The 26,846-nt window shown below is 39.2% G+C and overlaps 1 protein-coding gene across 4 annotated transcripts in view; it reads left to right on the forward strand.

The window, feature by feature from the left end:
* Positions 1-26,846, forward strand: part of LRMDA (leucine rich melanocyte differentiation associated) — an 877,229-nt gene that overhangs the window by 669,328 nt on the left and 181,055 nt on the right. The gene's annotated exons all lie outside the window — the stretch shown is intronic.

A 26,846-nucleotide genomic window follows, 5' to 3' on the forward strand; every position in this document is an offset into this window, starting at 1 on the left:
TCACGTCAACCTTTAGTTTAGATAAGTATCAATATAGAACAGGATAGGATATATATGGTTATAACCTTTACCCTAGACAAGTCAGGAGATATTAAAAAGGAAGGGGCTGTCCCGGTTACACCCAAGAAACTTTCCAAGAACACCACAAAACCCACAATAAGCTAGAAATAACAAAGGTGAGATAAAAGACCACCTAAAAGAAGGAAGTGGATACGTCAAGAATACGTACAAATCTAGTAGCCAATAGACAACATGTACCCCAAAAGTTTGAAGGTGGAAAGGCCAAGTATGGGCCCGGATAAAAGACTCATATTCTTAAGGGTATAAATAAGATCAAAGGCAGCTCATCGGGGCAGTCGACTGTCAGCTATCCTTGCTTGAAGTTTTATTTAGTGTTAAGATTCATTCTTTATTTTGTATTCTTAAAGTTGTAATGTTAGTCTTAGCTTATAGCTCTTAGCTTTGAAGCAGCTCTTATTCCACTCAACTCCAACTTAAGAAATTAGACATCTCTTTCAACCAAGTCCAGGAAGGGTGTGAGTATACTAGTTTAAAGCATATCATAACTTTATCTATCAAATAAGTCTTTGTATTAATCTATTATCAATTTGATTATTCATTTTATTTTCTCTATAGTAATCATTTGTTTATTATTTTGTGTTGTTTTAATAAATTTATAAAAATATACAAATCCTGGTTATCACTAAAATTCTTCCTGTGTTGTACCTGGTGTCCTTATAAACTTACCTGAAGCCTGATTTAGGACACGAACCTCATAATCCTTTAATTAGAGCAATTGGCAAACCTATTACCCTATTCAATAAATTAATAACTATAAAATCAGGCTACAAAGGGACCTATGCTTTCTTGATTCCATCATAAAAACCTCTTAGATTTCCATTCTCAAAGGACTTTTGTATCTTCTCTCACAGATTGAGCTGCACATTGCCTTGTTGTTTGTTGCAATGAGCTCTTGGTCACTCTGAAGTTAGCTTATGTTTCCGGAGAGGGGTTCACATTGTGGTGGAGATATGCTGGGTATTTTGCTTCTGGAAGCATTTCTTCAGAGTATACTGCGAACCAGTCTTTATCTTGTACAATCTCCTTACCAAAAGCCAAGGTTGCAGCTATATGGATTTATTCATAGTGTGTTCCATGCTGCATCAGCGTTCAGGATGGGTGCAGTCAATGACATAACTTCACTGAGATTCATAGTGAATTGGAGATATCATCCTTTTGTGTTATTGATGTTAATACATGGGGGAAAAACTTTGGTATGATGGAATTTCTTAACGAAAGCCTTATTTTGCAGCATACAAGTGCACGGACAATATCACTGTCTGCACTGTGAAAGCTGTGAGTATGGAGAACATTCTGTAGGTGTTTCCTGCGGGTGACAATTAAATCACGAGGGACTTCAATTTGAGTGACATATGCTGGAAGTCTTATGCTGCTAGTACTAAACATCCTTGGAATTTCTAAATATTATAGATGACAATTTCCTAACTCAAAAAATGTTGCATCCAGCATGGAAAAATTAGATGTTGTCTTAACAGATAAAGAGGAACTCATAATAGAAATAAAAATTAATGATAACTGAGGTAGAAGTGATCATCATTTGATCACATTAATAATGTGCAAACAGAATAAAGTCCAGACCAGTAATATATATATATATATATGGTGCTTTAAAAGGTCCAGTTTCTCTAATCTGAAAACAATTATGAGCCAAATAATGTGGGAGGAAGAGTTTAATCAGAAAATTATAAATTATAATTGTAAAGTGTTCTTAAACAATTCCACAGGTGCCCAAAAAGCCACAATTCCCCAATTGAAGAAGAAGAAGTCCGTATTGGTTAAAAAACTGATGTTGTTTAGAGGGGAAGTGAAGCTAATTGTAAAAAAATGATATATAACAAATGGAAGAAAGGAGAGATTGATAGTAGTGAATATAAACCAGAAGCTAGGAATTGTAGAAAATTGATAAGGGAAGCAAAGGGACTAGGAACTGTGTCCTGTTCTTGTTTCCACAGTTCAAGAAGGATGTTGATAAATTGGAGAGGGTTCTCATAAGAGCCATGAGAATGATGAAAGGATTAGAAAATATGCCTTAGAGGGATAGACTAAGGACTTGTCTACCGTAGAAGCGCACCACTGTAGCGCATCTGGTGAAGACGCCGTATGCCAACAGGAGAATGCTCTCCCGTCTGCATAATTACTCCACCTCCATGTGAGGCAGAAGCTATGTAGGTGGGAGAGCATCTCCCACCCACATAGCGCTGGTGTGGACAGTGCTTAGGTCACTGCAATGCAAGTTAGATAGACTTCAAATGGTAGTGTAAACCTGCCCTCAAGGAGGTCAGTCTATTTAGCTTAACATATTATAGCTTGATTACAATCTATACATACCCATATGGGGAACTAATACTGAATATGCTCTTCAATCTAGCAGAGAAAGGTGTAACGTGATCCAATGGCTGGAAGTTGGAGCTAGACAAATTCAGACTGGAACATCCAGATGTATGCTAATAAGAGCTATATTTTTAATATTTACAAAACATTATTTGATTTGTTTTAGTTAGTTGCAGAAAGTAGTTTGTCCATCGTTTGCTATTATCTTTTCATGGGTGTAAAGTGGCTTAATTATGACCAGGGGATATAACTGTTTTATAAATCTGCATTATTGTTGGTTGTTGCAGCATAACAGTAGCGAAATGGTATCCTGGAACCCATCATGGGAAAAAATGCTTTATCAGTCTCTTCTCAAGTTTCCCTTCATTGAACCTGCTGGATATTTTTTTTTCTAATCTTGACATCTAAGCAGTGGATGTGCAGTTGTCTGTAGTCGCATCTAGGCTGTTTGCCCAGTCCTTCAAAAGCACCTGTGTTTGAAGTGGAGTCTGCTATTGTAGTATTTGTTGAATAGGATTTCACTGGGAACTGATCTGTGTGCAGTGAGGGAAAGGTCCTTTTACACACTGTTTGTAATGGAGTGGAAAATTACATTTCCCATTGCAAGAACAGCCCCATTAGAGGAAAAGCAGATTCTCTTGCAGAGAGCTGCAATGCACCTCAGGCAGTGAAGGGGTGACAGCCCAAATAATGGGAGCTTGGAAAGAATTGGAAGATACTAAAATGAAAAAATGTTTTCCTTCATACATTGTGGTTCCTTCATAAACTTTCTTCCCTTCTGCATAGGGAGCAGTTAGGTTTGAAACACCAAGGAAAACACAAATTTAAACAAATGTTTTTGAGATGTTTGAGGATGAACGTTACCCTATTAAAATAAAGTTAAAGAAGTATGTTAAAGCAAGTTAAAGAAGTATGTCAGCAAGTTAAAGAAGTATGAGTTGGATGAAAGGACTATAAAATGGATAGTGAACTGGCTAGAGCATAGGGCTCAACGAGTAGTGATCAATGGCTCCATGTCTAGCTGGCAACCGGTCACAAGCGGAGTTCCCCAGGGGTCGGTCCTGGGGCCGGTTTTGTTCAACATCTTTATTAATGATCTGGAGGATGGGGTAGATTGCACCCTCAGCAAGTTTGCGGACGACACTAAGCTGGGGGAGTGGTAGATACCCTGGAGGGTAGGGATAGGATACAGAGTGACCTAAACAAACTGGAGGATTGGGCCAAAAGAAATCTAATGAGGTTCAACAAAGAAAAGTGCAGAGTCCTCCACTTAGGAAGAAAGAATCCCATGCACAGCTATAGACTGGGGACCGACGAGCTGGGCAGCAGCTCTGCAGAAAAGGACCTGGGGGTAACAGTGGATAAAAAGCTGGATATGAGTCAGCAGTGTGCCCTGGTTGGCAAGAAGGCCAATGGCATATTGGGCTGCATTAGGAGGGGCATTGCTAGCAGGTCACGGGAAGTGATTATTCCCCTCTATTCGGCATTGTTGAGGCCGCATTTAGAATATTGTGTCCAGTTTTGGGCCCCCCACTACAAAAAGGATGTGGAGAAGTTGGAGAGAGTCCAGCGGAGGGCAACAAAAATGATTAGGGGGCTGGAGCACAGGACTTATGAGGAGAGGCTGAGGGAACTGGGCTTGTTTAGTCTGCAAAAGAGAAGAGTGAGGGGGGATTTGATAGCGGCCTTTAACTACCTGAAAGGGGGTTCTAGGGAGGATGGGGCTAGGCTGTTCTCGGTGGTGGCAGATGACAGAACAAGGAGCAACGGTCTCAAGTTGCAGGGAGGGAGGTCTAGGTTGGACATTAGGAAAAAGTTTTTTACTAGGAGGGTGGTGAAGCACTGGAATGGGTTACCTAGGGAGGTGGTGGAATCTCCATCCTTAGAGGTTTTTAAGCTGCGGCTTGACAAAGCCCTGGTTGGGATGATATAGCAGAGGTTAGTCCTGCTTTGAGCAGGGGTTGGACTAGATGACCTCCTGAGGTCCCTTCCAACTCTAATATTCTATGATTCTATGATTCTATGAAAAAAGAAATACTGTAATATTTTTCATAACTATCCAAACTGAAGTAGAATTCTACAGGATTTTAGATCCTTACTGTGGAGCATTGTAATGTGTTTTATTTTTTAATAAGGGTTGGAGGTTTTGTCAATTGCATCCTAATCATATGGACACCAGATGCCTCAGAGAACAAGTCTGAAGTATCTTCCTCTATACAGCTAGTAGCATCCAGAGTAAACAGGTAGGCATATAACCACCCCCTATAAGCCACTCTGCACCCAACAGTTTTATTCAGGTTTAAGCATGAGAAGCACATTACACCACAAAAAATGTTGGGGACTCGAGGAACTTCCACATGCCAGTTGGTCCCTGAAGAGAATGGTGTCATTGCCAACCTCAAGTTATTTACAAGTGTCTTAAAATGAAGATAAACTACAAATGCTGGCAGAATATCATACAGCTAATGACACCCTGAAAGGGGAAAAATGGGTTTATAATGACTCCTTGAAAGGACAAAAATAGGTTTATATTGACACTGAAAACTGAAGATTATTTTAGTGGTCCTGAAAGATGTAAGATCAATAGCTCTGAAGACTGCGATTCTCCCTTCTTTCATAAATAGATTTTAAGGCCAGAAGGGACCATTATGATCATCTAGTCTGACCTCCTGCATAACACAGGCAGCAACATTTCACCCAATAATCCATGCATCAAACTGATAATTTCTGGTGGAACTAGAGTGCATGTTTTTGAAAGACAGCCAAAGTTGATTTAAAGACTTCCAGTGATTTAAAATCCACCACACCCGTACATGAATTGTTCGGAGTTTAGTTACTTTCACTGCTTAAAATACGTGCCTTATTTCCATTTTGCTTGTGTACACTGGGGCTGGTCCCACATTTAGTGGGCTGTTAAGCCTACTTGCAACTGCAGGCACTGGGGTGTCTCCTATAATGGGCAAAGATAGTTCAAATATGGTGATAGCAGAATGGGGACTCGTCAATTCCTTTCACATACCCTTCACTCCAAGCAATCATCAGATAGTAACAAAATTCAGTCACCATTCTGTGGACCATTTTCCTGGAGATAAAAGATTCTATATCTCATCAGCATCTTCTAAACCATCCAGTCCGCCAATAAAACCTATACAGTCCTTCAGCCTTTTCCAGGAGCAATCTATATAGGAAAATGGTAGATCTACTAAGAAAACGAAGGTAGCGTTAATAACTAGGCTTACTTGCTCAGCCCCTCCTTTTCAGGATTCCTTTATTGCACTGGGAGGGAGGGCTGGACCCCAGGCATGAAGCAGGTTGCCATCCTCTTTGTGACCCATCCCATGCCCAGGGCAGCCACCTTAAAATGCCAAGGTCAGGGCAGGCTGTAAAAAGGGAGCAGATTCTCCCAGCACTGGTGGGTGGCACTGAAGCCAGACTTCCCAACCAGCCACAAACTGCACTTCTGAATCCCCACAGAAGCCAGTATACAAATGCACACAGCCCCCTTCACTGCATTTCAGCTCCTGGCTCCCAAATCAGCCACTAGGTCCAGTAAAGAGACCAGTTATTTAAACTCTATGCTCTTTACTAAAGAGGTTCCCTCTAACCCCAAGGGGTCAGCCACAGCACCAGTTCAATATAAGTTTGGATCTTACCTAAAATACCATGCTGCCAGCCTATCCTTTAGTAACTAAAACTAAAGGTGTATTGTAAAAAGAAAGAAATAAACCATAAGAGAAATGTTAAAGGATTAGAGCAATCAGATACATACAAATGATTGAAAGTCCATGTACATCAGGTTTCTAGAACAATTGTGGAGTTGTAGGCTTGTATAGTTCCTCTGATATACATCCAGTAATTGAATGGGCCTCAGTCCTTTGTTCACAGCTTCAGTTGCAGATGACTTGATTCAGAGGTAGATAGATGTTTGAAGCTGAGTCCTGACTGAAAGACTGGTGACTGAAGACAAAATGGATTCCCAAGGCCTCTGCCTTATATACCCTCTGGCCCTGACCAGGAACCAAAATGGAGTTCAGGGTCACATGGGCAAGTCCTGGTGCCTCATCAGGTGTATCTCTGGCTTCTTCCCCTGGGCCCCTTGCACCTGGGAATGTCTTAATGGGCCATTAAGCAGGCTATTGTTCTGTAAACTCAGACAGCACCATTTGAAATACAGATCTATCAAATATATCTATAAATTCCATTTCACACATCAGCATATTATAACCTTCCTAACAGTACCTGACATGGCATATCTTACATGAATTATTATGATTTTGACATATGTTAAACCCATATGTTAAATGCCCATATGTTAAACGCCGCCCCACTCCCCAATCTAACCAGCACCACACTCTCCTCCCAGTGGCTTAGACTGGCACAGCTAAAGACCACATGGAGTTGGGTTAGGTCTCTTTCTCTCTCTCTAGAAGGCATTTAAACTTTGTCTGGGACACACAGCATCGCTCATCCCAGATTGTTACCATGCCATTCTCCAAGTTGCGTGTTGGTGACTGCTTTTTGATTTGTTAGATTATAGCTGGGTGTTGGTGTGTGTTGACTGCTCGCTGATATTGCCTAGTGGGATCAGGAAGAAATTTTCCTCTAATGCAGATTGGCAAAGACAGTTGGGGTATTCTTCGCCCTCCACACAGTAAGCAGTGGTCTAGCTCAGTTTGTCTTGTTACTTGACATGTTGTTCATAAGGTATTTTTGCAGCTGGCTGGCAGGTGTCCAGTGCTGTAGTAGTGGGTTATTGACTTTTCCCCACCCCAGCTTTGTAAGTAAGTTTAGGGCAGGGGCTACCATATGGATTGAGATGGGGGTGCTGAGCTTCAATGTTAAGCAAAAATTGAAGCACTCAACATCTGGAGCAGTTTCCTCAGGTGGGGAAAGTGTGACATGATGAATTTTGGCACTGGGCAAATTCCCTGCTTTGTAAGTGGGTTGAGTGTAGCGTCTCCATGTTGGTGGGGCCTCTGAGGCAGAGTGATAATACTACATTGAACTAATCATTGCCAGGTAGTTTCCGTGGTTGTTCTGTTAAGTCTTACACTTCTCGTTAGTTGTTTCAGCACATAAGATAATTATAGTTTCTGCTTAAACCATTATCAAATATGCATTATATTGAAATTTGTCTGCACTGCACCGTAGGTACATGTGCATTATAATATGTACTGTATGTGGGTAGATATAATATATAATTTTTGTATTGTAATATGAGGGTTCTATTTAGTGTAAAATACTAGAGAGGAAATGTGACTAAAGAATGCAATATCATTAACATACAACATTTTTCTTTCAATTAAACTGAAAATAAAATCATTGGAAATTTTACAGAAACTTTTAATTGAAATAATACATCCTGATTTTATTTTCTGCTGCTAAGAGGGCAAAAATTATGTGGAGTGAAATAAATATATATTTCTGGGTGACACCATCTTGGCATTTCCAAGCATTCTTTTCTAAATATATTCTTTATCTGAGCAGTCTTGAAGTACTTTAAATAATATAATTAAAAGCACAAAATGAGTGCCAGACTTGTCAATTTCAACAACAAAGTGCTGAAATTTTCAGTGAAACTGAGAGCTCCGTCTCCCACACATTGTAATGAATAGGTTCATAAAAGGAAAATAGTTTAATTACATTTTAGTTCATGGATTGTTAATAGGCTGGAGTATCTAAATTGAATAATGTGATTCTGGTAATAATTATGTGTAAATGAACTTGTTTAAATGATATTTTACAGCTTTATAAAATTACAGCTAGAGGCAATGCAGTGATAGACAGACAAAGGCCATGCAAAAATTATCATAAACTATTAGCTTGTTTGCAAAGGGTTTTATGTTAATCTTTTAGTACTTAAAGCACTCTGCAATTAACATATCACGGGGAGCTGCCTCCCAGCAAAGGCATGCAAATTGAAGTGCTCAGATAAAAAGCCATTCACATAAAAAAAATCAAAGAAAGGGTGGCATAGCACTGAAAGGGTACTGGTTTTATATTTGAGATTAAGGAGGTGTAATGACTGTGTTATCTAACTATGGTTGTAATTAAAGCTTTTCTCCTGCAGACATGACAATAGATACAGCATTGATTTGGGTGTTTTAATTGTGAAAGTCATTTTATTTCAGGGCAGAAGATATGAATAGCCTAAATCAAAGGGCTAGAAGATTGCTTTGTTGATAGTACTTGTTCAACAGCTGCCTTGTTGCTTGATACACAAACGAAGAGAATGCTGAAAGAGATCCTGGGAGGTGCTCTGTATTGTAATTCTCCTGCTGGTTTCCTTTCCTTTTATGAAAAAGGCAAGGATCTGTGTACTGATTGTAAACAAGCAGCCTTTTCATACATCACTGATGTTTTTTCTCCCTTAGTGTCCCCTGAACAAAAGAAGTCATAAAAGGCCTTGTACTAACTTTTACTACTCCTTTTTCCCAAACTACATAAGTTTATGTAATAAAACCATCATCTGCTCTCAGAGATATCACACTTTTAGTGGAGAAGAAAAGTCTCCATGTGGCTGTAATTCCTGAATCAGAGAGATTGGATATTGGCTTTTATTTACATTATATGTATGGACACCAAATCCCTTCAGTGTAAGGTTGGGAAGGGGACTTCGTACCTTTCACCTCAGTAACATTATACAGAATAAATTAAACAGATCTGGCTGGATTCACCCGTGACAATAAGCAGGTGCAAGTGTGTTTCTGAGGAATTGTGATCAGCCTACCTCCTTATGCCAGTGGTGAATTTGGCTTATGTAGTCTAAAAGGAAAGGGCCTCTGGACTTCTCAGAAGATGGCAAAAATAACCAATAAGGCCTATACACAGTTTTTGTACCAATACACTATGTTAATTAGTGGTGTGATTGATTTATTTATACTGGTGTGGACGCAGTTATACCAACATAAAGGTGCCTTATACCAGTAGAGCTTTTTACCAGTATATAACCCCTTTATATCAATATAACTGCTTCTACACTGTGAGGGTTTTACTGCTTTAATTATACTGATATAGTTAAAAGCAGGACAACTTTCTAGTGTAGACAAGGTCTAAGTAGTAAATGTGCATTTCCCTATTTCCTCCTCAATGAGTACAAACCCAATAAGAGATGTAAGTGAAGCTTTACACTGGTTCTGACACACTAAGAGCCATCCCAAATACCTAGAGACCTAGAGACTTTCCATCAGTCTGCGTACTTCCTACTTTGGAGTGAGACAAGAAGCAAACATACCATGAGAGAGGTCATTCTCATAAGTTGATGGGGACTGGCAACGTTTTTTTTTCCTGAGAATACATCACTTCATTGCTCTGGTTTCTTGTATTTGTTCCTCTTGGAATATTCGGATAAATTCAGAATCTTGTTCCTAATCTTCAAAGCTCTCCATGGAACTGGCTCAAATCTACCTAAGGAATTGCCTGTCTCTGTCTACAGTGACAGATTGTCAGCCTTGAGGGTGACACTTGTGCGAGCGGGAGACAGAGCTCTCCAGCAGCTGGCTCAAGGCTTTGGAACTTAATTCTAGAGGAGAATAGAATGACCACAAAATCCACCACTTTCAAAGCAATGTAAAATTCCTTCAGATGAGGTTACCAATAGCCTGAGGAAAAACAGTGATGATTAAAGTAAAAAGTGGAAGAGATAGGAGAGGATAAAAAAGCCTTGGGGAATGTAGGGAGGAGACAAGACCATGTGTCAGCCTATATATTAGAATGTTATAAACTTTGCTCAGATGCATTGCACTGAAGAGAATGGGATGTTTCACTACAAAGTATCAGAAACATCATTTTCATAGGATGATTTTGATAATTCTAACCTGATTTCTTGGGCCAAAAACATCTGGGTATGTTTTTATATGTGGTGCCCTTGATGTATACAGTGGTTGACAAATATCTAGAAACACAAGGTGCCCCATGCCCAGAGACTGTAAGCTCTTAATTTAGATTGATAAAAGCCTATCTAAACCTAAAAATCTTTTGATTCTCTAGCTTCTATCACTGCTTTAATCCAGCATTGAAAATACTAAAGAGTGGTCATTGTTTAAATACAGAGCTGCATTTACAGATATCTAGTTTCTACCCCTCCAAAAAATACAAAGGATGAAGTAATAACTTTTAGTCTATAATAGTTAGGAAAAGTATAAAGTGATGTCCTTGTGGTTCCTTTGCACAGCTGTGCTTCAGGACTTTGACTAGGTCTTTCTGGGAAATAGAAATTGTTTTATCTGTTGAATAGGCTTTACTGAATCTTCTAGTGGTTTTATCTATGTTCACAGCATACCTACAGAGAAATTAGATTAAAATGTAAATACGCATGCTGGAAGGTTGCAAAGTAACACTACTTTATTTCTTAGAATTTAGAACGATAACACACACAAACCCAAAAAAGGCTTCTCCCTAAGGCAGAGGCAAATTCACCCCACCTTGCTTTAACTTAGCTCTTTCCAGACTGACTTGATCTCACACTTTGCTATAGAGCCCCCTATTCTGCAAGCCAGTCCCGGAACCCCCTTCTCTCCGCTCTTAGAGAGAGCTTGCAAATCCAACATAATCCCTCAGCACACCCCGTTATCTATAGTCTTATTTTCTTCCTTAGTGTATGTTTTTAACCATCTAATTTTAGAGGATTTAGGCTATGTCTACACTAGCGCTTTTGTCAGTAAAACTTTTGTCAGGCGGGGGTATGAAAAAACACACCCCTCACTGATATAAGGTTGATCAACAGAAGCGCCAGTGTGGACAGTGCTATATTGGCAGAAGATGCTCCCCTGCCGACATAGCTACCGTCACTCGTTGGAAGTGATTAATTATGCCGATGGGAGAGCTGTCTCCTGTCGGCATGGAGTGGCTACACGGGAGACCTTCCAGTGGCGCAGCTGCAGTGGTACAGCTGTTGCGCTACAAGATCTCTAGTGTAGACCTAGCCTTAAAGACCTCTTATTGAAGCTATACCTCAATGCAGCATGACATTCTGACTGATTAACAGAATGCCTGAAATATCTCGATGAGTTGTGATGCTTCTATATACAGAACATCTCAAGTATTTACTATTCCATTTTTCAATGGTGAAGAATCCAGAATTTCACTCTTTGTGAGAAGGTGCATGAGATAGTCAAATAGAATTGTGGTGTTTGTCTTTTCCTACTGGGGAGGTAGGTGCAATCTCATTACTCAGAGCTCTTGTAGACAAATATAAGAATTCAGCTGTGAAAACTATTTTGAGAGACACTAATAGTTCTTAAATAATGTTGAAAAATAGTTCCCCGAGAAACAATGGGTGTTTAAAAATATTTTGTCAGTCCTGTAAAACCTACATGAAGGACCATCTTCCATAACCAACTTTCCTTCTTTGCAGGACTACTTTAAAATGCCTCCAATGGCTTTGGTACAGTTATTTTTACCTGTAGGTATGGATCACTGCTACTAGGCAACGAGGTTGTGCTGATGAATTGCTTAAGACAGATTTCTCTGTGTTTTACTTACCCACTAATTTGCATGAAAATAGCCTCTGTGTTTAAATGTTCATTTACCTGTCTGTCCATGGTGTGGTGCATGTTCTTCACCTGGAGTTGTCATCTTATGTTTGTGTTTTTGCATCTGTTTTCAGTGGAAGTAATTGACATCACAAGAAGATGATTGTTGGTTGCAAGTAGGAAATAGATGCATTATGGCAAGTTTATAATTTTTTTAGAAATTCATAAGTTTTCAGAAGAATTTGAAATTCCTCCTTAACCATCAATCCGCATAAATCAAACTATTTAAATTAATACAGCAATTGCTATTACCAACATCAGGCCAAAGGAATGCAAACATTTATTGCCATATGCTTTTCACTTCTGATTTTTCTCTTAGATTTCATTTACTTACACAGGGATGGTCTAAATACAGAATTATAAGATCAGTGTATATTAGTTACAAAAGATTAATGGGATTTTTAGAAGCACTCAGTAATGGCCTAATTCTGGCCTAATGAGATTTCAGTAAAAATCTTGGAAAATCCTACCTATAATCTATTTTAAATAAATAAATAAATTTGGTTTGAGAAAAGATCCCTTTTAGGAAAAGCAGTGTAATACTTAACCGGGGCAAAATTAATAAAATTCTATGGAAATATGACAAGGTTCTTTAGAAGTTATTTTGAACCTTATATGATTGAACCATGAGACACTTTCCCTTGCTGTTGTTGGTTTTTTCCCCTCAACAATCCAATAGAATTTTTTATCAGGGATAGAATTCATTATAAGATTTGGGATGGTTTGAAAAACATGTAAAGAAAGTCTTTAGCCTTCTATTAAATACTATGGGACTTCTCCATGAGGATATCCTAAATGAAAGATGTTGTATCACACCTATGTTTATGCTCACATGTGACACCAAATTTTAGGTGCTTTTTACATTTTTTTTCCTCTTTGTCAAGCAGTTCAGTCCATTAAAGCTCTGTTTGCTGATTCTTTCAATCATGTTCAATGTGCCAGTGTTATGCTGGGCTTCTGTTTTCTTAGAACATGTTTTAATAGTGTTAGTGAAGTCAGTGTTCATTCTATTCCTCTACCAGTTCCAGTGTACAAATTTTTGAGGGGCACATGAGCTATTAAGAAACAAAGATGCTGTTTTCATTCTGGTATTTAGTAATCAGGAGTTTCAGAAAATAAATACAGCATTGATATGGCAATAAGCAAAACATTTCTAAGTAGAAACAGAGATGGGCCTCAATCAAAACCACAAATCAAACTCTCTGTCACTCCCCCCTCACCGAAACCTTCTTAGTGAGCTAAAGAAACCTTCAAATCAGAACACCCTGAGCTTTCCCCAGTTCAGCAAGGTAATCAAGAATGTTTCTAACTTCAAGCAGGAGGGTTGTCTCATCAAAGTCAAAAGGACTATTCTCCTACTTAAAATGAGGCATGTACTTTAAAGCATGTACACTGCAGAGTCAGGACCTTGCGTCAGACCTTATGACTCTCAGGCCCATCTCCAAATACAATACTTTTGCAAATGACCTTTGAGGCATTGTTTGAGCTTCTCTTTAAAGGTTTGATTCTGCAGAGCTTTCATTCCGATGCTGTGAGCGCTCTGTAGAAGGTACCTATCGCTGTTTAGGACAGAGCCCTTATTGACTGAAAACTGTGAATTTGAAAGGTTTGCAGCATTGGACCCTGAATCAGTCGGCCTTTGGATTTCTGTCCAGATTTCACTTGGCTTTTCTGAGCTTTCCAGAGTGCCAGCTGAAAAGGATATTTTTAAAAATGTTTTCTCTAAATGGATTGCTAGCTACCGTACTATACCTGGGCTATCAGTTATTTTACAAGGAGTTAAAATGTCAGAAATTTAAAATTTGCTCAGGAGTAGACATTTTATATATTACTGACACTGGGATTTGTTATCTAGCACAAGAAGCATGTGCCAACTTCATTAAAGTTTTTAAAACCTCACAGCTGAAATATTACCTCTTAATCTTATTTTCTAATCCTGGTGTATCTCTTATTAATACCCCACATTTTTATTTTGTGCTGTGTGTGCTGATACAGCAATGTTTTTGCTTTAATAGAATAGTTAACACAAATGACTTTTTTCTTGATTAACAAGACATTCTCTTTCCCATACGTTGCAAGTTATGAAATAATCATGTCCAGTGAAAAATTGCAATCAAGGCTAGTCATGGATTATATGATTTTTATGGTACTCTGCGATTTTTCAGGCCTACTTTCCTTCCTCAAACATTTTAGAAGCATTCCTCCTTTGTTTATTTGATATGAAACTTTGTAGACATATTTTGGGAAATGCTGGCCTGTCTGGGATGGGAGATATTTGCAAAGTTGCAGCTTTATAATTGTTGAAACTAAGTCTGAAATGGAAATCATTAAGATAGGTTAAATATTGAAAATGACCACAGTGATGCTGATTGAGAAGGAAATTGCTCTGAAGGGACTGGCGCGCAACACCTCCCCTCACTTCTTAGAATATTGCTCTCGAGTAGATAAGATGATGTGCGGTTATCATGGTGGAGTCAGCACTCATTGTAAACTCATTACTGACCCCGCATATTCAAATAACAGCAATCACCAAACAGTCATCTTCCATCCCCAGCTAGCAAGGTGACTCTATCCACGCCTTTCAGATGGACTGGCCACAGCATTTTGTGCATTTATCCCCTCCAGACTGGATTATTGTAACTCTCCATCCCTTGGGCTAGCTAAAAAGTGCTCAAGGAAACTATAGCTAGTGTAATAGTGCACTTCAAAAACAGGGCAAGCTAAAGGGATCATATTATGTCATTACTCTGCAGAATGCACTGGTTCTACATTCACAAATGGATCTATGTTAAGGGTCTGGTACTGACCTAAAAATATGCCGCAATAGCAACTAAAGTTGTCCGGCTAGGTTTAGATTTTTAAAACCTAGGTTTAAGCTCAAGTGTGCAGAGTATGTAGTGTTAGCAGCAGCCGCAGATCCAAGGCTCTTTAAAACCCTCTCAATCAAACAGGAAAAGTCGAATCCTCCTTGAAGGTCTTATGCTAAACTCCGTCTCTACAGCATCCCCAGATACCCAAAACAGAAGGAAACCTGGGCTCACACTCAGAAGATGAAGCCCATGATTAAACCAAAGAATAGGATGGAGAATTGACACTCCCTCCTAGAGAGTTGTCAATCGTTTCTCAAAATTTTGCACAGCACCTTGGCAGAGTAGCAACAAGCATTTCAGAAATTCGGATTAGACTGGAATGTGAGTGACCGAGGTGGAGGAGAAGTGAAAATGGTGGACAAAGACAGTTTGATGGCTCATGGGATATGACAAGGTCTTTCACTGCTAGGTTACTAGTTCAAATCCAGCCCAGGTCTGCAGTGACTGTTGGGCATTGTGATTTGCCTTTGAATTTATGTTGGCCGTGTCTAATCAGTTGGCATTAACTGGTACCTTGAATGGCCAACTCTCTGTCAAGAGGTGAAACACTGAATAAGCATGGAAACCAGCACCTCTCTTGCTTGTCAGGAATGGGACAGGTTATCAAAGAAGTAAGGGGAGAGTGCCTTGCTTGTGCTGTACATGATCTGTGTGTAGAGGACTTCATTCTTTAGGGCTGTCAATCTCACATCTTTCACATGCACTAGCACATTAAATGCAGAGGAGAGAATACAAAAGAAAAACTGTTGTCCACCATGAGGCTCACATTCAGGGATGAACCAAAAGCTTCCAGCTAGGGAAAAAAGCTTACTAAGTACTTTTAGCAGGAGGAACACAAATGTTCTGTATGTTAACTTCAACTTCTGTTTAGTCTGAGAGGAACAAAGCAATCATTGGAAAAGACAGACAATATCCTCCCCCACACTTAGCAGCACAAAGGATGGGTGGCACTGTGATGGTGGAAAACTCACTCCTCTTAGTTCCATATAATATGTCTCATTTAAACTGTCTAAAACAGAAATCTCTGAGCACACAGAAATGCACTTTTGAGCTAAATAGAAAAGCTCTGCTGAATCCTCCAGCATTCACATTTATAATAGCAATAGCCTCCGGAGTCAACTGTTTATTTATCAATTGTTAATTGAGATGATGTTTACTCGTGACTGCAAACAGATGATTAATTTATAGCAGAGTTTTATTACTGTGATAGTGAAGAGATCATTAGAAAGAAGGATTATAATAGACTTCTCTGCACTTGTGAGCCTAGTAATAAAGATTGACTAATATAATTAGATATAGCTTTATAACAAATACTATTAAATTGAGTCTGGATTTTATTTAAATGCACTGGCCTGTTATCTTAAACTTATTAGCAGGGTGTATGGGTTAAGTAGGACTCCTGCCTATGCTGTTTACTGTCTCCTTTGGAGATTAAAGTGGCTCTGTCCTTGTTGGGTAAATTGCAATATTCTGCTAAACATATGAGCATGATTTCTATTGAAAATTTTTTTTTAAAAGTAATTATTGCAAGCAAGTAGAAACATGATTTTAGTCATGGGTTTTAACATGGGATGATTTCAAACTTTAATGTGGATCATCAGTTGACCAAGATTAACTCAGGGAGCTAGCATTAGGCTCACTCATTTGAAGAGCCTGGCACGTCTTTTGCATAATTCCATTTAATAGATGCCTGAATTAGAATTTCATGGGATCATAACATCACTCCCATGAAACGTTTTCCTTTTTTCTTCCCCAGAGAGGCTTGTCTCCTGGCAATTTCTTTACTGAGTTTCCAGGGGAACTGGGAGTAGAGAGCAACAGCTAGAACAGGATGGACCCCAAATTTTAGCAGAATTTATGAATACATCTGCCCTGAAACCTTTCCCCAGTTAATAATCCCTCCCTGCCTTTTAGCAAGGAGTTGTGTGTCCATTACCTGGTGAAACTACCCCAGAGTGGTTAAAATTGCACCAGGATTTATTCTTTATTATGCTACTGCATGGCCATAATATGGAGGAGAGTCCCCACCTGCCCACTTGAATGTTAGATGAAGATTTAATAGGAGCTAAGTCAGAAAAAAAATGTGGGTATTCTAGTGCAGTCTGGGAAGGGGGATGCTGACAGAGCCTGCAGCTCTTTGGTTTGCATATAAACAGCAATCCAGAAATGGGCATTTTGAACTGGATGAAAATATGCAGTGGCACCGCATTGAATATTACCTTGATACTTTGGTTATCACTAGGGATGGGCAGATTGCTTCAACCAAAATAAGAACCAGTCCAAATCTTTTCCCGTGGCACAAACATTCTAATTAGTGGCAAGGTTCAGGAAAGCTGATTTTTCGGTGTGTTGAAAGCTTTCTGCTTTCTAATTTCTGATCCTTTATTGGGTGGATGTGACATAGTTCTCTCACTCCTTCTGGCCCCACTTGTTTCAAAACCAAGGCTTCCCCTGCAATCTGCATACAAACTCCAGAATGTAAGGACAAGGACCATTGAAATCACTGCGTTCTGTAGTTGCTGAGCACCTGTCAGCATCAGGCCCCCTTTCCTTTCCATTAAAAGACCACTTTGTTTGCAGTGTTGTAGCTGTGTTGGTCCCAGGATGTGAGAGAGAAAGGTGGGTGAGGTAATATCTTCTATTGGATCAACTGCTGTCGATGGAAGAGACAAGCTTTCGAGCTTTGCAGAGCAGTTCTTTAGGTCTGGAAAAGGTAACCAGAGTCTCACAGCTAAATATGAGGTTGTTAAGCATAAGTGGTTAACAGATGCTGCAAGAAACCACTTAAAGTGAAGTGGGCAGCTAACACTTCTGCAGTCATAGTTCAAAGGAGGGTTAGGGAGACAAGGTAGATGAGGTAATATCTTTTATATTACCAACTTCTGTTGGTGAGAGAGACAAGCTTTCAAGTTTACACAGAGCTCTTCTTCAGGCTCTCATATCCTGGGACCAACACGGTTGCAACACCACTGCCTACAAAGGAGGGTTAGTAAGTTACAAATCGTTGTAATGAGCCATAAAACAGCGTCTCTGTTGAGGCCATGATTTTGAGTGTTTAGCAGAGTTAAGATTTAAGTTCCCACGCTCATCTTTTGAAGGTGTTGTGCAAGATTTCTTTGAGGAAGAGGAAACTTTTTCTTGAAACACTTTAAGGAAAAAATAGACTCTTTAAATGCTTTGTATAAATCTTTTGGCAAGTTTTTTCAGTATGTGAGTTGTTTTCTCTGGCACTCAATTCTAGGGCTTTTAGTTAGCTCACACTCGGAAGTAAATTATCCTCAGACTCAGTTGTTCACCCTCTGAAATATTGCATAAGAAGGGTACAGAGGATTCTGCTTTGGTCCCTTCCCAACAGAGAGAGAGAGAGAGACCCAATAGGAGAATGAAATGGAGAGGCACTGGGGGAAAGAAGAAAAGAGAGAAACCGCAAAGGTAACTACAGAGTTTAAAAGGATGAAAACTCAATCTGAGGGAAAGGAAAGCTAAGACTGTGGAAAAGATTATTGAGGAAAAAGTGGCAAACAGGTAGAGAAAAAGGAAAGGAAGTGACGCTCCCATGTGATAATATAGATAACGTTGACTTTCCTTTTTAAATGAGTGATCGCTATTACTTTTGTCTTGGTTCTAAAGGAACCAAAATAACCACTTTTAAGGAATGTACACAAAGCTAATGTTACTGAGGGAAGTCTGCTGGATTCAAATGGAAGCAACTCCAAGCCATTTCTGCCAGGTAGTCTGAGCTACCTAAGTCCTGTGGGAGGTGGGTAAATGCAGTTCTGTATGAATAGATGCAGACTTTTGTGCTCCAAGAACCTCAAATTTATGTAACAATGTTTAGGGAGAAGCTTCCAAATGGGTAAGTTCTTTCACCTTCTCCCCAAAAATCTGGAACTGACCTCTCTGAGTCAGGGTATGGATACTAGATGGACCACTGGTCTGATCCGGAATGGCAATTCATAAGTTCATATGAAGCTATTAGTTTCATGTGAGCTATAAACTAAATGGTCCCTGGGACTGTTGTTCTTAATTACAAAAATCATAAATCAACCTGATGTTTGTTGTGCTTTGAATAAAATTGAAAAGGGAGCCTAAAAAGACCAACATTATAACATTATATCATCGTTACTGTTTTTGAACTTGCTTCTATTCCTTTGGGCTTAGCTGCTTTATCATTTGCCTGTAGTCAGTGTGTATATTTTGGAGGCATTAAACAAATACAAGTATGGGCACACACAGAAATTTGTGAAAACTGCATGTAGCTTGGTGCATGAAAGACCTGGGTGCTAATCAAATCTTTAGAATAGGTTTGAATAATATCATATTTATACAGTATCTCCAAAGGATACCAAAAGGGAGCTGTAAGTGCTTTAATCTTCTGAAAGTCAGGCCATTTTTGCATAAGTGTGTAACATTAGGCACGTGTATTTGAGAATCTTGGCCAGCATATATAAAGTAACCATTTCACAAGTTGACTGTTGTCAGAGGCTGAGAATGACTGATAGGATGATTACCTGTTCTGTTCATTCCCTGGCACTTCCATTGTCGGAAGACAGTATACTGGGCTAGATGGACCATTGGTCTGACCCAGTGTGACCGTTCTTATGTTCTGTTTCATCTTCTTAAGTTCCCAAGTATACCAAAACCTGACATTTCACAAAAGAATCTGCACTTCTGTTGTTGGAAAAGTAGAAAAGGAAGCATGCCACAGCTGTTGTTTTTGAAGCAGTTTGTTGACAGCTAGGCAGACATTATAATAAAATTGTAATTCATTTAACAAAGCTGTATACTGAGGCAGCTGAAGTCCCCACTGGAATCCTTCTATAGTTTCCCAGCTGTTGTCTGTTTTCTTCACACGAGGCGGGCTTGAATCATATTCTAAACCTTCAAGAATTTACATTGCTCCAGATATATTGTGTATTTTATTCTGGACTGGAAAATGAAGTCAGTGATAAACTGCACTTATTGCTTGACCTTTTCGTTTCTCTGACATTAGACCCAAAAGGTCACAAAAGCTTATGTCCCATCAAAAACAGTAATAAAGATTCAGAAGACTTAAACAAGGGACTGTCTTGATTTAGCATGTGTAAAGGAATAGTTTGTTTATAAGTGTAACCTGTAGCCTCATTTACACTTTTATGATATTTTTTACTGGAGATGAGCATATGAAGATGAAAGTCTTGGAAAGAAAATGGAGACCATCTCTGAAAATCTCAGGGCATTTGGACAGCATGTGTATTGTCTGCATTCCACACTTACTGTGGTACTTTTCCAAACAATTTGGCATGCATGTCCGTTGCATATCTGAATGGAGTAGACTCATTGGACTGTGCTTTGTTTTTATTGGTGTGAAATTTGCAAGAGTGGGTAGAGTGGAAGTCTGTGTAATCCCAAAACTCACTGTAAAATTGTGATACAGCTTGCTGTGTCAACCCAGGTTAGACTCCTACCATTTACAAATAGGAACAGCTAGCTAAGGATCATAAAGTCTACAGCAGAATCACAGAGCACAGGATTACTTCAGCTGATGTTTGTTCTTCCTAATGCTTTCTGTTTATATTAAGGAAAGAAGGTTGTCAGTTGCATTACAATTTCAGTGTGTGTGGGGGATTGAAACAAGATGGATTTAAATGAGACAAATGACTGCAGTTTACAAGAGGGAAATTACTTCAAATTGTTTTCCCCCACTTAAAAGAGGGAAGGAGGAGAAAGGAGGACCAACCAAAGCTGGGCAAATAATGGGGGAAATGATTCGCAAAGAATTCATTTTAAAATCACTAAAATTGTATGTTGTTAGTAAATTATTTGCCCATTGTGTGAATAATGGAAAAAATGTTAAATTATTTATTTGAAAAAATATAGAGAAATGTATCAAAGTAGCTATTCAGTGGTAGTGTTACCTAGCCTCATCTCTTAATGTGAAACCTTAGTCCCACCTTTAACATCAGGACTTTGGAAAAAAGCTGTCCTTGAGCTATTAACGCTTGCTTTTCTTAATTGTTGTTATTGCGAAAGAGAAGATTTCACTTATTCAGCATTCGGAGGAAGATAGATTTCTTTGAAAGGTTAAAATGACTTGAGATATCCAAAGTACACTGATTTTCAGAAGATGAATGCTCAAACAGGCCCCCCCCTCCCCCACACGGTGTTTTAAGTCAGGCATCCAAAATTGAAATAACCAAACTCACTAGTCACTGTGGAAAATCAATTTTGTTGTTGATGGTAGTTCTCAATTTAGGTAATATGTGACTGAACTGTTGCTATTAACTCTCTTGTGAAACCGACTGTCACATAACATGCCAGTTCCCATACTAGTTCAACTGGTAATTTTCTGCTTATAAACTCAAATGATGTTTCTCTAGCTAGTTTAATGTTACTTGATTTTTCTCCATCTTTAAGTTTGGGGAAAAAGGACACTTGGTCAGAGGGGGAGTAAATGCTATCACTGGCTGAAGTCAAACAGCTGAATATTTCTCCAATGGAGACTGATGGCCTCTGAAAGAGAGTAGGCACTGACATGTAAAGATGTGCTTAAAGCCAATTCATAACTATCATACTGTATCTGGCTCAAAACAGGGTACACAGTGCTGCTCCTGTCTGTGATAGATATGGCAATTTCCTGCAATACCTTTGGGAAGTCTTACTGTATTAAATTTATGTATCATTGTGGGACATAATTCCCTGGAGTACAGTGACCACAGCTCCTCCAGCAGCTGAGAACAGTATGGAGCGGTGTGATTAGGCAAATTCACTGATGTTGTAACACCTCCAGAGAGGTACCACCCCTTGGAAAGGCTCGCTTATACTGCTTCATGCTAGATTCTCCAGAGACCAACAGACAAAGAATGGGCTGAGTTTAAACTGACTCAGGGCCTTCATTCAAAATCCAGCAAAATGACAGGACCTTCTGTCCAAGGGTGCCCCAATCCTTTCTGGGAAGGGTTAGAAGGACTTTGACTTGCCAAAGGCCCATAAGACTGCTAAGTATCCTCTGGTAAGCTTATAGGAACTTCCATGCATATATTTATTCTTCTTTATATATTTTTGCTGTAATGCTTTCACCTGAACAATAAATGTGTTGATTATAAAGAGCTGTGTGGTAACTCCCAATTGCTGGCAATTTTACAGCTGTTTGAAGCCTTCAAAGAAGAAACAAAGCACAGATGGTAGCCTGCTTAGGCCGTCTGGTTGGCTGGGGATATCACAGTATAGGCAGGGAACTGTGCAGCCTAGAAAAAAAAACACTGTTAGAGACACAGGTATCTTGAGGAGGAACCAGGAGCCCAAAGCGGGTGCCCTCGAGGGACCGAGGAGGGGGAATTCAGATGCAGTTGCCCTGTAGTATGCACTGTGGGCACTTCATCGTGTCTTTCCTAGGGCAGTATATTTTTCTCTCCACCACTGACCAAGGATAAGAAAAAGAGCTCATTGCTCTGCTAGGGGAGCCTTATGCTATGCAATAACTTAAATGCATTAGGTTTCAGAGGCCAACATTTGGTATATATTTTATCACATCTGTCCATAGAGTCTTGCAGAATTTGAGAGACTCTAATACAGAAAAATGGACCAAATCTATCCCCAGTGTAGCCAGTCTGCTCTTTTATAGGGATTGTTGAAAGATGATGAGCTATGAGTGCAGTGATGGAAAAGCACATGAATTAATTATTTCTAAAAGGCGGGTCATATGCATTCATAATGACATCTGACATAGGTTTTATATTTTGGGTTTGTTTAAGGGAAACAACCAGCTTTTAATTGCTCTGGGGTTCTTTTCGTTACTTGGTGATCACATGTCAATGCTGCAAATGCTCAATGGGAATAAAAGCAGGGATTTTCAAAGAAGCCTAAGAGAATTAGGTGCCCAACTTCTTTTGCATGTGAATGGGATTTGGCCACTCAGCTCCCTTAGGCCCTTTTGAAATTTCCATCCTACGTGTGCATTTTGGAAAAAAAAAATACTTTTTTCACATTTAGCTTTAGGAATTTATGTAGTAGAGGATGCACAGTACTTGCCCAGTGTGTTGTTAGTGAACCTTGCTGGGTTTGTAAGCGGTAGCTGTTGATGGATGAATGATTGCTTCGCAGATTGTGTCTCTGATATACTTTGAACTCTGGATAAATTTATATATGGCTTTACACCACTACTCATGAAAACAGGAGCAAACTATTTCATTGCCAAATCTCAAGCAGCCATACTGGTGTGGTTGCTATAATTCTTGTAGGTGACTTGAGAAATATACCAGAGGGTAGCCATGTTAGTCTGTATACAGCAAAAACAACGAGAGTCCTGTAGCACCTTAAAGACTAACAAATTTATGCGGGCATAAGCTTTCGTGGGCTGCAAATGACGATGTGGGTTATGCCCGCAGAAATTTGTTAGTCTTTAAGGTGCTACAGGACTCTCGTTGTTTTTGAGAAATATAGTTATTATCCAGCTGTGAGGAACAACGAATGTGCTAATGGCTCGACTGGCAGGGCTGCATTTGAAGTCGTTCTGCACAAACGCCTTAGTCAGCAGTCACAGGTGGTGGAATATACCTGTAACTGTGAAAACATCGCAGATGTTTGATTCGGTTTTACTGTTCTCTGACCAGGAACTTCACCTATGGCTCTGCCTACAGCAGCTACAATCATACACAAGAATGTTTTGCCTTGCTTTCCATGTCCTACCTGAACTAGTGTGTGTGTGTGTATATACATGTATATATACATGTGTATATATATAAAGGAGGTCTATCAGAAAACTGAGCAACAGACTACCATCCTTTGCTTTCCAAAACAGATCTCAGAGCATGGTTTCTAAATGCCGAACATGATGCTGCTACTGTTTGTAACAATGTCTTGTGTTGATGCAAACTGTGATTTCTAAAAATGGCTTCAAATATAGATGCGAGCCCTAGTATGTCCAGAAATGCAGAAAGTTTTGTTAATTTGCCTTATAGTAGAGCTTAGAGGCCCCAACCAAATTCAGGGTCCCGTTGTGCTAGGTGCTGTACAATTATGCAGTAAGTGCTCCAAAGAGCTTACATACAATTAAAATAAACAAGGCAGACAAAAAGGATGGGAGAAAGAAATGATCTTTGTCCCCCTTTTTCAAATGGAAAACTGAAGAACAAAGAGATCAAGTGACTTGCCCAAGGTCACAGACGAAGTCTGTGGCAGAGCTGACAATTGAACCCAGGACTCCTGAGTGCTAGTCCAGCCCCTTATCTACAACATCATCCTTCTTTTATTTATGAAACAAGATATTGTCTAAAAAAGAAACACACAAATTCAGCCTCAATGTAATTGCACATAATTCCTATTCAAGTTGATGTGTGGTTCTTGATTAGCCTATGGTTGAATTTGACCTAGCACTGATTTTTAATTTGACATTATTTGGTGGTCTGCTGTGGAACCATACGTGACACTAACACACTAAAAGTTTTTTGCTATAAAAAATTGATGGGAAAATCTGTTCTGCCACCATTATTGAGGGCTTAAAATGGAGAGTCACCTAGCCAGGAGTGCAATATAATAGTTCCGATAAATAAGATATATACAAGCAAAACTTGTTTCCTTTTAGAAAGATGTATGAACATTCACCCAAAAGTACATGCTAGGCTTTTTTGCTTTTTTTCCCTTCCTTTTTTCTTTTAAAGGACATTGTGAGATATTGTAATGTTTGAACTTAAAAAGTACAATGTTTTCTTTTTGCAGATGATACTAAATTATTCGAGATAGTTAAAGTCCAAAACTGACTGCAAAGAGTTACAAAGGGATCTCTCAAATCTGGGTCACTGGGCAGCAAAATGACAGATGAAGTTTAATTTTGATAAGTGCAAAATTGCAAAACACAGTCCCAACCATACATACAAAATGACGGGGTTTAAATTAGCTGTTACCTCTCAAGGAAGAGATTTTGGAGTCATTGCAGATAGTTTTCTGAAAACATTTGCTCAATGTTCAGCTGTGGTCAAAAAAGCTAACAGAATGTTAAAAATCATTAGGAAAGGGATAGATGATAAGACAGTAAATATCATAATGGCACTATATAAATTAACGGTACACCCACATTTTCAATATTGCATGCAGTTCTGGTCACCCCATCTCAAAAGATATATTAGAATTGGAAAAAGTACAGAAAAGGGCAACCAAATTATTAGGGTATGGAACAGCTTCCATACGATGAGAAATTAAAAAGACTGGGACTGTTGATCTTAGAAAAGAGACAACTAAGGGTAGATATGATAGAAGTCTATAAAATCATCAACGCTGCAGAGCAAGTGAATTAGGGAAGTATTATTTACATCTGCAGATAACACAAGAATCAGGGGACACCCAATAAAATTAATAGGCAATAGGTTTAAGACAAACATGGAAAAAATAATTCACACAGTGCAAAGTCAACCTTTGGAACTCATTGCCAGGGAATGTTGTGAAGGCCAAAAGTGTAACTGGGCTCAAAAAGAGTGAGATAAGTTCATGGAGGATAGATCCATCAATGGCTATTAGTGAAGATGGTCAGGGTTTCCCTAAACCTCTGACTGCCGGAAGCTGGGATGGGATAACAGAAGATGGATCACTTGATAAATTTCCCTATTCTGTTCATTCCCTCTGAAGCATCTGGTACTGACCACTGTTGGAAGACAGGGACTGGGCTAGATGGACCATTGGTCCCACCCAGTATGGCCATTCATATGTTTTTATGTTCTTTTAATCTCCCAAATGGATGCTTTAAAATAATATTGTTGTTCCTATCTGTGCCACTTGTACAACCACGTGTCCATGAGGAAATACGTAACTTTTTTTCTTTGTCCATTTGCAAAATGGTTATAGTAATACTTGCTTTATTGTGGTGCATTATAAAGCTTGATGTTAGTAAAGCGCTGTGAAAGGCCTACTTGAAAAGTGACTTTTCAAACGTGACTTAAGATTTCGGATGCCCAAGCTGAGACAAATGTTTAGATGTGTTGAACATCCACCTGCTGAAAATCAAGTCCCCTTTGATATAAAGTATCTCAAGTTGGGCACCCAAAATCACAAGTCACCTTTTGAGAATTTAGGCCAGTAAATGCAAAAGATTATCACAGTTATGCTGAATCTCAAATATCAAATTAAGTCACACCTTTGTTAAAAGGAAGCTCTCATTTAGGCTGACCTCCGGCCTTGATCACCTCACCTTGCCTGGGGATTGCTTCACCAACACTGCGTGGTAGAACTTTGCAAATGTTTCCTGTTGTTACTGGGACCCAGCTTTGATCATAGACATGAAACTGGTGGATTTTCTGAAGCCATTTCAGTCCTGTAAACTTCTCAGCAAACCTGCAAAGTGTTGTCTGTGGACAAGACAATATTTCTGAAGACTATTTCACAGTTTACTTTTGTTTCATTATGAATTGTGTGTTTGTTAGGATCCAGACTTAAAGCAAATAGCATTATAAATGTCATCGCAGGGCCAGAAGAATTTTCAAATTAACCTTGGTAAAATGCTAGCTTCCACACAGTTTCATAGCCTCTTACTTTCATTTTGAGTTTTGACTTCATCTGATCCTATATGGCAAAGCCACGTTTCAAAACAAATCCAGATCTATCACTTCATTTGGTTTTGTTTCATTAAGTGAACAGGAAACACTAATTCCTGAACATGCACCTTTAATCTGCCTTTCACATGTCGTTCCTTTTGTCAATTCATTTGTGTGATGAAAAGTCTTAAAGGGGCTTAATCCATTTGATAACTAAACTGCCTGTAAGTTTTTAAATTGAAACCTTTCACTTTTGATCTAGCTCATGTCCGAATATGAGTCCTCATGGGCTCATTCTCTCCTGTGTGGCGCCAGCTTATGTTGGGAAAAGAAGCATATTTTCAGCTCACTGAGTTTCCTATTTTTCCATCAATGGAGGACATGATTTGGCGTCTCACAGAAATAGCCAGGGATTTCTGCTCCCTTAACGCCACAAAATCTCCTTTCCCCATCTCCTGTCTTTTGCTGGTGCCTGCATCATCTGTGCTTCCATATCTACGCCAAGAATCTCCTTGTAGAGGGATTCCATA

The sequence above is a fragment of the Emydura macquarii genome, unplaced genomic scaffold (assembly GCF_026122565.2).
Source record: "Emydura macquarii macquarii isolate MOO-44397 ecotype Brisbane River unplaced genomic scaffold, CSIRO-AGI_Emac_v2 contig_67, whole genome shotgun sequence".
NCBI classification, from domain to species: Eukaryota; Metazoa; Chordata; order Testudines; family Chelidae; genus Emydura; species Emydura macquarii.